This window comes from Eleutherodactylus coqui, chromosome 4, assembly GCF_035609145.1.
Source record: "Eleutherodactylus coqui strain aEleCoq1 chromosome 4, aEleCoq1.hap1, whole genome shotgun sequence".
Taxonomy (NCBI): Eukaryota; Metazoa; Chordata; class Amphibia; order Anura; family Eleutherodactylidae; genus Eleutherodactylus; species Eleutherodactylus coqui.
Genome location: NC_089840.1, coordinates 272,033,809 through 272,045,101, shown reverse-complemented (window position 1 = coordinate 272,045,101; position 11,293 = coordinate 272,033,809).

Genomic DNA, 11,293 nt, shown 5'->3' with positions numbered 1-11,293 from the left:
TTGTCTTCAGATCTGGATGAAAGTGTTCTCCCTGCTCATCACTAACATCTCCAAGGTTTTCAGCAAACTTATCAAGGTGACTGTTCAGGAAGTGAATCATAACGCTCATGTTACATCCATTATCCAAGCTGAAGAAAAATAGCCAGCGGCACACCAACTTTAGCCACACAGGAGAGGAAGGCAAACAAGTGTGGTGCCTGCTCCAAAATGACCATTGACCCCAAATGGTGCATCCAATAACTCCTTATGTTGCGGCTGGTTAGCATGTCTAACAGTTTTATGGAGTCACAATAAAACCTTTTTGCTATTTGCTTCCTAAGATGGATTCTGCTACGAGTTCCTGAGTGCCACAATATAAAGAGTTATTGGATGCACCATGTTACATCCAATGTCGCAGAAAGCCAACAGCATCCTTTGAACCAGAAGTTCATAGTTTTCTGCTTTTTTGTTGCCAAGGAAGTCCTTTGTAGCTGCCACAAAAGACAGCCATGCTGCTTTCACCTCCTAATTCATCTTCCTGGCAAATTCTTCGTCATGTATAAGGGTTCGAATTTGTGGTTCATCGAAGACACCTGCTTTTATCTTCTCGAAAGACAAGGCAGGAAAAGCAGAAACAATATGTTGAAAGCACTCACTTTCTCTATTCAAAGCCTTAACGAACTGCTTCATTAAGCCTAGTTTGATGTGAAGTGGGGGAAAATGATCCTGCCTCAACTAACTATAGGTCAATTCACAATATGTGGCATCCCTACTTCCAGAACATCATGTTTTGGACACCCCCTCTGCGTCCAGTGTTTCTCTCGAGCTCGTCTGTCCCACAAACACAGAAAGCAAGGATACTTTGTGAAACCTCTCTGTTGTCCAAGGGGGAAATTTACCATTTTAAGATCCACACAAATGATTCAGTTATGCTCCTGATCAGGGGCGTAACGATAGAGGATGCAGGGGATGCGGTTGCACCCGGGCCCAGGAACCTTAGGGGGCCCATAAGGCCTCTCTTCTCCTTATAGGGAAGCCAGTACTATGAGTAAAGCATTATAGTTGGGGGGCCCTGTTACAAGTTTTGCATCGGGGCCCGGGAGCTTCAAGTTACACCTCTGCTCCTGATACTTCAGTAAGTCGAGGACAATTTTTATGTCATTATAGTCTTCTCGCAGATGAACTGAATGACGGACTGGAACCACTGCATAAACATTCCCGTTATGTAAGAGCACACATTTCAGACTCCGTTTAGAGCTAGCAAGAAATAGCCCAAATTCTGTTGGACTGTAGGGCTCAGTCATACGGGCGCCGATCCGCCTGTGTTTCTGCACGATAAGACCGCTGCACTGCAGGTGCGGGCGACTCTCCGCACCGAACGGAAGAAAGAACACATGGCCTTCAGTGAAGCCGGTCATACAGAGAGTCGTCCGCACGCCGTGCAGACGTCTTATTGTGCAGAAACACTTTGACCGTGTGACTGAGCCCTAAGTGGTAACACCTACCTGGCTGAGAAGACTACTGATATCATGACAGTTAACAAAGTGTTTGTCTTTGGAAAAGAAATCCACAAAAATTTGTTCATGCTTCCTGAAATGGGATACTTTAGTTGACCGGTGAAGTACATTCTTTTCTTGAAGCCTAGAAGCTAAGCTGCTTTCTTTGATAGGCCCAAATCCCTTACTAAGTCATTCAATTCCAGTTGGCTAAACTGCTGAGGGGTTCATGACTGCTTGGCATCAGAAGAAGATCCTTCAGATTCTACAACCATTTCCTCATGCATCTTATCAAAATCCTCTTGATCACCATGTTCACTTCCTTCGTCCATAGAAGAGACAAAACCACTGAAAACTGTTACCGGGAGTCCCAGAGTGTGGGATAAGTCGTAATGCTGAAGAAATATTAGGATATGTGATTATATCCGTTTTGTTCGGTCAATGCCCTTTGTATTGGTCAGGCAGAAATAACAGTCACTGCTGTGGTCCTTGGGTTCACGCCACATCATGGGAATACCAAAAGGCATGCCTTTGCGCTTTCCTTTTGTCCAGCCATGAAGCATTTATGACACACAATATGAGGAGCCCAATTCTTGTCTTGATCACCAAGGGGAACTTGAAAATAGGCAATATATGCACGTGTCACAAATGATGAAATGTGTGGCAGCCACATATATAACAGAAGGTGTCGGGACTATTCTCAACAAAAATGAATTAATATTGCATGAAAACTAGAGCTTGCACAAAAAAAACGGATTTCAGATTTGGAATCAGCAATGCAGAAATATATAGAAATAGTTTTAAAACCTCATGCAGCAGAAACTGAAAAAAAAATTGTTCCCCAGACAAAAAAAGGATAGGGGATCATAATTGTGACAAACTCGGCTATAAGGTTTCTGGTGATTTGAGTGATCAAAGAAACGCGTTGAACCATGAATTTTGTGAACCTCTAAAACACAATTTATACACTAGAACCACGTTCAATCTAAGCTGAACAGGAAAGTACACCTACTATTTAATTTGGCTATCTGATCTTTTTTTCCCTGACGTAGGATTAAGAATCAGTGAACCGAGCAGTGCTACTCCTACATTATGATTTAGCAGTCAGTCTAGTAGCTGGAAAGAGAATTTATTAATTGGAGGATTATTCTTCCAGTATTTTAGACTGATCTTGACTGTATAGACTTGAACCTCTAGTATATCGATACGTCTTATGACCATTTAGGGAGTAGATACTTTGGCATTGTTGCTAGCTGAATATTCATCGGCGCTGATACAGTAATCATCATATGGGGTGTATGATAGTTCAGTGAGTATATTCTCCAATAAAAGATGATATACGCTTCAGGAGGGGCTCCCCACGGGGATGAAGGAATCCCCTGCCTTTGCTATTACAGAAGATCACGGTGTTCTTCCATTGCTTTCAACTGGGTCGGCACTGCTGCCACAGCACCCATTGAAAACAATGGGCTATATTGCAGGATAATAGAACATGCTGCGATGTGTGTCTCACATAGCATCGCATCATGGTGCTATGCAGGAAAACATCGCTCGTGTATGGACCCATTCGAATGAATGGGGGTTCATATTTGTGCGTCTCGTAACACACAAATCTCAAACGATAGAGGATACTACATTTCACCACATCCTCATTGGTGGAGAACCCAGACTTTTTATATATCTGTACATGTATATAATTATATATATATATATATATATATATATATGAAAGCCCTCACTGACTGACTGACCAACTCGCCACTAACTCTCTAACTTCCTAGTGTCATACAACCATGAAATTTGGCAGGAGCATTGTTGAGGTCGTAAATAGGAAAATCAAAGGGGTGACAACTCGATTATTCAATGCTAATTGCAAAAGTATTGGCGCCCCTATGTAATGTACCTAATCTAATTCTCTAACTTCCCGATGTCGTACAAACATGAAATTTGGCAGAAGCATTCTTTAGGTCCTAAACAGGAAAAGTAAAAGGGTCACAACTCGATTATTCAATGCTAATTGCAAAAGTAAGTGCACCCCTATGTAATGTAACTTCCCAGGGTCGTACAAGTGTGGAATTTGGCACAAAGATTCCTTACATTCTATATAGGAAAAGTAAAGTGGTGACAACTCCATTACTCAATGCTAATTGCAAAAGTTAACCCCTACATAATGTAACTTATCGGGGTCGTAGAAGCATTATATTTGGCGCCAGCATTCTTTAGGTATAATAATTAATAATTACCTGAAAGCACTGCGGAATAAGTTGGCGCTATACAAATAACACGATTTATTTTAAATTACATTTTAAGGATTCTATCCAGTAGACAATAACAGTTGCTTTATGCGGCTTCTATATATTTTGGTGGGGAGGGATTAGGTGCGCGACTCTGTGGGCTTCAGCTTTGCCTGCTGCAAGTCTACAATGCTTTTGGGTTGCCAGGAAATTTACATAATTCTATTTTACGCATTCCAGCACTGAATAATCATTAACACTGAAAATAAATCAATTGATGAAACACGATCAAGTGGGCAGACATAATTATACCCCAGATATGGGGCAATTAACAGACAGGAAATGATAGGAATGTTTTACTACTCTCATGACTTGCAGTAACAGAGAATGTTATCGGTGGAGACAGCCTGAAGTTCACCTCATGATTATCCCGCGTTGCTGGATTTATATCAGAAAAGTTACGCAAGTGAATAAACAGTAGCGCGATTAGGGTCCAGGAGATTCCTCTGTAGGCTTTAATGCCGACCTGCTGTAGATAGTGTCACTGCGGGATCACATACAGTGGAAAAATACTGCGCAAATTCGGCCACGCATTTCACTGCCCCAAAATCCACTGATTTTGTTGTGGATATGTCTGTAGAATTCACCCTCCTACATCGAATAGGGCGAAATCTGCTGTGGAAATCAACCTGCTGAGGATCTAATAATCTGCACTGAAAACTCCATGGCACGAGGACGAGATTTGTTGAACAGGTTGGTGCTGGCAGCTGCTCAGACTTTCCTGTGAAAATCCACACATAAAATCCACTGCCTTTCTGGTAATTATGCATTTAGGCCGGTTTCACACTTTTTTTGCGATGCGACAGCACTACAAATCGCATGTATGTGAAGCCCGTGCTTTCCACTGGGTTCCTTCGATGTTTTGTAGCCTGCTACATTGCAAGAAAAACAATCACCGGTTACTTAATATTGCCGCGATTTGCGGCGTTTTGTAGTCCATGCTTCTCTTTGGACCCTACCCTTCTGTTGCATCGCATCGCCTGAAAATGCAGTTTTTTCTGCAGTGCAATGCAACTTTTACAATAGGAAGTCCTACTGTAAAAGCCCTAAAATAAGTCCTATCTGCATTAAAAAAACAATAAACAAATACATCCCCTATCAGGCGCTGTCAGGTCCGCCGCACTCCTCTCACAGGTCTCTGGCACTTGTTTGAAGTCTTCTGTCAGCGCTTCCTGGATGGGAGGTTTAAAAACCCCTCCTCAAGGAAGTGCTGGCTGTGATTGGCTGAGCTGTGGTGTTTGAGAACCCATCAGAGGCAGCGCTTCTTGGAGGCGGGGGGTTTCAAACTCCTGACCAGGAAGCTCTGTCGGGGGACTTCAAACAAGTGCCTGAGATACAGAGGAGACATGCGGCGGAGCAGGACAGCACATCTTAGGTGATGTATTGGGTTTTTTTGCTTTGTTTTCATGCAGCTAGGGCTTATTTTCAGGGTAGGTGTTATATTTCAAGCCCTCTCTGACGAAAATCCCGGCAAAAGAGCGCAACAGAGTCGCACAACTTTGTAGCGACACAAAATCGCTGATTCTTCTAGCGGCTCCTCTGCTTCACAGATTTCCACCTGATGTCAGTGGAGGGGAAGAGAGAAAAAAACACAATTGCAGCTTTTGGGTGTTTGTTTTTTTGGCGTTCACGGTGCAGTAAAAGTATTCTGTGGGTTAGTACATTTACGGCGATACAAAATTTCTGCAGCTTTTTTAATGTAGGACAATATAAAAAAGTTACCCTATCCTAAACGATGTTTTGCTTCCTGTAAAAGTGGCCCCTAGTTATAGTGATAGCAGTTGCATCTGGGCTCTGCTGCCTAAGGGGCCCAAAAGCTCTTTTTCTACATAAGAAGGCACTAGTGTTATAATTGGCAAATGGTATATAGGGGCCCTGTTACAGATTTTGCATTGAGGCCCAAGAATTTCAAGTTAGTGTACATCTCTGTACATAATGAGCAAAAAACAATTACTTCATGAGCCGAGAGAGAGCCTGGAAGCAGATTAGTGTAGCATATTCCTGGCAAAATACTATTACTATTGGTGGTCCACAGTGGTGTAGCACGATACAAGGATTCTCTCTTTGGTGGTTTTTGACTTCCTGGGTCGTGCACCAACCCCTCAGACCCTGCACTAGATATAACATGGTGTTATGCCAGGACTATCCCTTTAAGCTGCCCATAGCTCATTGATTTTTGTATGTGAGGCTGCTAGACCCCTCAATGTCTATTTTTGATGGAGACCAGGATCCAAGAGGTTGGATTCCTACTTTTCAGATTGAAGATGATGGCTTTCAGGAAGCGATTTAAATGCATCAGCTCCACTGAAATAAAATAGTATGCAGTGATAAGTACCTACCAAAGATGGTTCAAGGAAAGGCAACCGGTGATAATGTCATGAGCACCTCAGGTTCACTGATCTGTTCCGATCCTTCAAAATACCAACTGTAAGACATATTACTGATAAAGTTCCTGCTGGCAATGATAGAAAGGTATCAGGTATTGGGCAATGTACCACAAACCGATCAGAACACCCATGCTGACTCCTACACCACCGAAAGTGCTTACAATAGGCATGTGAGCATTAGAACTGGACATGGAACAATGGAAGAAGACGGCCTGGTCTGATGAATCATGTTTTACATCATATGGACGGTGAGGTGCGTCATTTATCTGGGAAAGAGATGGCACCAGGATGGAAAGAAGGCAAGCTGGTGGGGCAGTGTTCTGCTAGGTACTTGAGTCCTGGCATCATGAGGATGTGACACGCACCATCTACCTAACATTGTACAGACAATAGGATGACCAGATTTTCCCAGGGTCTGAAGTGCTCTCATCTGACCAGGCAGCTGGGAAACAGAATCTGCAGAGCGCTGACTCCGGGAAGCCGTCCGAGGAGGTGAGGGGCAGCGCCACATAGTATGAAATGAGCTGCAGATATGCAGCTGATTTCCAGTCATAATCCGCACCAATGGTACGGATCTTGACTGTTTTTGGATGTGGAAATGCTGCAGAATTTGCAGCAGAAATTCCTGCTGTGTACTCATGGCAGAAATGCTTTGGAAGGTCCAAACTCCTTAAGTCAGCTTGAGGTATGCTGCCATGTGCAGTGACCTCAGTAGTAATAGTGACCTCCACCGTGGCCTCAGTAGTAATAGTAACCCCTATATCGGCCTCAGTAGTATTAGTGAACCCTATATTGGACCCGGTAGTAATAGTAACCCCCACAGTGGCCTCAGTAGTGTTAGTGACCTCTATATTGGCTCTGGTAGTAATAGTAACCCCCACAGTTATTTCAGTAGTAATAGTAACCCCTATATTCGCCCTGGTAGTGAATCTAACCCCCCACCCAATGGCTTTAGTAGTAATAGTAACCCCCACAGTGGCATCAGTAGTAACAGTGTCCCCTACCATGGACTCAGTTGTAATAGTGACCCCTATAGTGGCCCCGGTAGTTATAGTTACCCCTACAATCGCCTCAGTAGTAATAGTGTCCCCACAGTGGCCTCAGTAGTAATATTATTACTACTGGGGTGGATATAGGGGACACTATTACTAATAGTCTATATCCACCCCAGTAGTAATAGTACTCGAATCCAGTAGTAACTGTGACCCCCACAGTAGCCCCAGCAGTAATAGAGCCGCCTCCTAAGACCTATATACTTACCTCCTTTTTTTCTTCAGAGCCCCACTGCTCCTTTGCTCGGCGTTGCTGTGGGACACACACAATGACAGCAGTATGTGCGTGAGGACTCCTGCTCTTCTCCTGCGGAATCAACGAGGAGAGGTCAGGGGAAGAAGATCCTGGATGTACACACTGACACATCAGTGTGTGCATCTCACAGCAGTGAGTGATTACCATCCGGGAAGCTGCGGCACCCCGACTGGTAATCATCTTCATGACCGGATGTCCCGAAAATGGGATAGATATCCCGAAAGCAAGATAAATGGCTGTCCCACTTTGGACCCTGGGGAAAGTGGGACATAGGGTCCCAAAGCGGGACTGTCTCGCCTAAATTGAGACATCTGGTCACCTTACAAGTGGAATTCCCTACTATTAGTGGTGCCTTCTGTCAGTAGGATAATATGTCTAGCAGTACTACAGGAACTGCTCAGGAACAGGACAAAGAGATGAAGGTGAAGACTTCTCCAGATTCCAAGATCTCAATCTGATCAAGAAGGAACAAATCCAATCCATAGTGGCTCCAGCTTACACCTAACAGGACTTAAAGGATCTGTTGCTAACATCTTGTGCCAGATAACAATGGACGCCTTCTACGGGTCTTGTAGAGTCCAGGTTTTAACGAATCAGAGAGGGGGGCCTACGTAATATGTAGGTGGTTTTAATATTATGCCTGATCAGTGTACATTTTGGATTTCCTTAGTGCAGCATAGCTCATCAGGCATAGCTACAAGTCTCCTATCTATGTTATCTGCTGAAACCATGACCTACTGAAAAGGCTTGAGGAATGGCAATGAACAACATTGTAAAAGTAGTCCTGACACAGTTTGTATTGCTAGAGTCCAGTTTACTGTCAACAAGGTGGCCCATTTATGACTCTTACGCTCTTCCTGTTTTCCTCATGTTACTGTTCCAATGATTGTTTTTAGTGAAAGGTTTCTTGTTGTTGGCTTTGTATGGTGGGCAGCTTCACCTTCTATGGACCCACAGTAAAAGGGCTGCTGTAGAATGACCTACTCTGTCCCTTCATTCTACTAATCCATAGGGGCCCCAAGTAAGCCCCACTGTTCACACATTGTTAGCTTGTCCATTGGTCACCTAATTTTCGAGACTACCCAAAGGGAAATCTGGTTAGTCTGACAGTAAAAACTGCTGTATCATTGCTTATGCTAGACCAATCCATCAGTCAGTTGTCCCGGAAAGCAGAGTGACAGTTCTGACAACGGATCAGTTAACACCCAGCCTTCTTAGAAAACACTGAACAATGAAAGTGTTAGAATGTGGAGAATGTTTAATGAGTAGACAGCTATAGACAACTAAAGTGTTTATGTCTAACCTATATGTATTAGGCTTTACATGGCCCTAAGGCATACAAGCTATCTCTCAAAAATTGCGTTTCGGAAGAATGTAGAGAGCATTGCATGTAGTGTACAGCAAAAAATTTTTAGTGTGTAGGTCACGTACATTTTTACAGGCCACACCCCTTTTATATGCCACACTAATAAGTCCCCATAGTAAAAAGTCCCCTTTGTGGGCTTACAATAATAAGTCCTTATTTTTGGCTTTCACAGTAAGCAGCCAACTTTGCAACCTCCTAAGTAATAAGCTCCTCTTTGTGGCTCCACAGTTAGTAGCTCCCTTGGGGCCCCCAACGTTACAATCAAGCTGGACGGCAGACTCCTCATCCAGATCGGATATAATGTATTGTCCTAAAAGATTGGATATACACTCAGTATATTAATAATGGAACTAAAAGCAGGGAAATGGGAAATTTGAGTCTGATCTACTGATACGAGGATGTCCTACTTAAAAGCAGGGTGTAGTGGCCCAGTTTATACTTTCCTGGCCTCCTCCATAATGTCATACATGTATGTCTTGGGTAGATGCTCTGTGCAAAATGTCTTGTCATTCTGTTATGTGTATTGCACACCTGCAGCGTGTGATGGGTTAACGTCTGCAAAATATGAGCTGTTTGTCTGTAAATGTATCAATTCTATCCCGTCACGTGGTATGAGAGAAGGTATAAGGCCTCCTTCCCACGAGCGTGACGGGCTCCGCCGCGTAATATTACGCAGTGAAGCCCGTCACGGCGCCCCCCAGAGCCCCTATACTTACCTGCGGGAGATAGCGTGAAGCCGCTTCCCCGCCCACCGCCGTCGCGTCGTGTGACACGCCCACCGCGTCACGTGACGCGGCCGGCAGTGTCACGTGACGCGCCGGCCGCGTCAAATGACGCGCCGGCCGCGTCAAATGACGCTGCGGCGGTAGGTAGGGAAGCGTTTTTTCACGCTATCTCCCGCTGGTTACAGTGGGAGATAGCGTGAACGGACGGCTTCCATTGACTGCAATGGAAGCCGTCAGCGCGTACAGCCCGTCCTCACCCGCAGCAAATAGAGCATGCTGCGGGTGAGGACGGGAGAAATCGCGGTGCGTAATTCCGCGGTGGAATTACGCATCGTGAGCATTGTGCTATTAGGTTCAATAGAACCTAATAGCAGGGGGCCACGCAGCAGATTTTTGCCGCGAATTTACGCGGCGTAAATCCGTTCGTGGGAAGGAGGCCTAAATGTGAGTGCTTGAGAGCGGGAAGAGAGTCCATCTTCTAGAGCTGCTAGAGAGTACAGAGGCACATGGGGGCACCTTCAGCCCTGGTGTGTTGAAGATGGAAGAAGAGGAGAGGTTTCCCGAAATGCTTGTTTTCAGCATGAATTGTAAGTGAGCCCCAGAGAGAGAGAGTGAGCAGACAGCAAGTTGAGTCTGTCAAGGCCTAGTGCAGAGGTACTCAATTATCTGTTTTACACACCCGCACGTCCTGAAGTCTGGGTCCTGCTAAGTGGAGATACGCGTCTTCATTTAGTCACATACAGGCGACCTGAAGTCTGGATCTGCCATGTGGAGGTACTCTAGTTTCTCTAAGAACACAGGGCCCAAATGACAGAATTTGAATAGTGCAGTAATTAAAGTGAAGTTTGCAAGTAAAGGTTATTCCAGGCCCTGGCCGTTCCCGGGGATCTGAGGTACTATACTACTGTCTGTGGCTCCTTTATTTCCCCGCCAATGTTCATACCACGGGGTACCGTAATGGTGGCGTCACCCATAACAACTACAACCCCTGTTCCCAAGTTTATTGGGCATCCCCATGCAGGGGGTGCCTGGAAGAGGCCCAGCACTGCCCTGGCTTTGGCTAAGTGTGTCCCTCCAGGAGCATGGTAAGTGCTGCAATGACAAGCCAGCATCTTGCCCTCCCAGCTCCTCAGCGTATGGCATGTGTTCGGGGTCACCCTACGAGATGCTGCAAGGGTATCCAAGGGAGTGGGCCCAATCACAGCCTAAGAACACTGCCATGAATAAAGAATGGGATCTAAACATCCTTTAGGAGCAACTTCTCCCAACCATCCATGACCAATTTGGTGATGAACAATGCTTTTTCCAGCTTGAAGGAGTTGCATCTCACAAGACAAAAGTGATAACTAAGTGGCTCAGTGAACACCCTATTGAAATTTTGTGTCCATGGCCAGGAAACTCCCCATATTTCATTCCTATTGAGAATCTCGGGTCAATCCTTAAAAAGCGGAGGGAAAACAAAAGCACAAGAATTGTGATAAACTCAAGCACTCATCAGGCAAAAATGGGTTGCCAACAGTCAGGATTTAGCCCAGAAGCTGATATCCAGTGTGCCAGGGCGAACTGTAGAAGTCTTGATAAATTAGGGTCAGCACTGTAAAGATTGACTCTTTGCTGAAACTTCATGTATTTGTCGATAAAAGTGTAAAAACTTATGAACTACTTCTAGAAACACCAAACATCTCACAGCAAACGTTCTGAAAACCAAAATTTGTTACAGTCTCAAAACTTTTGGCCA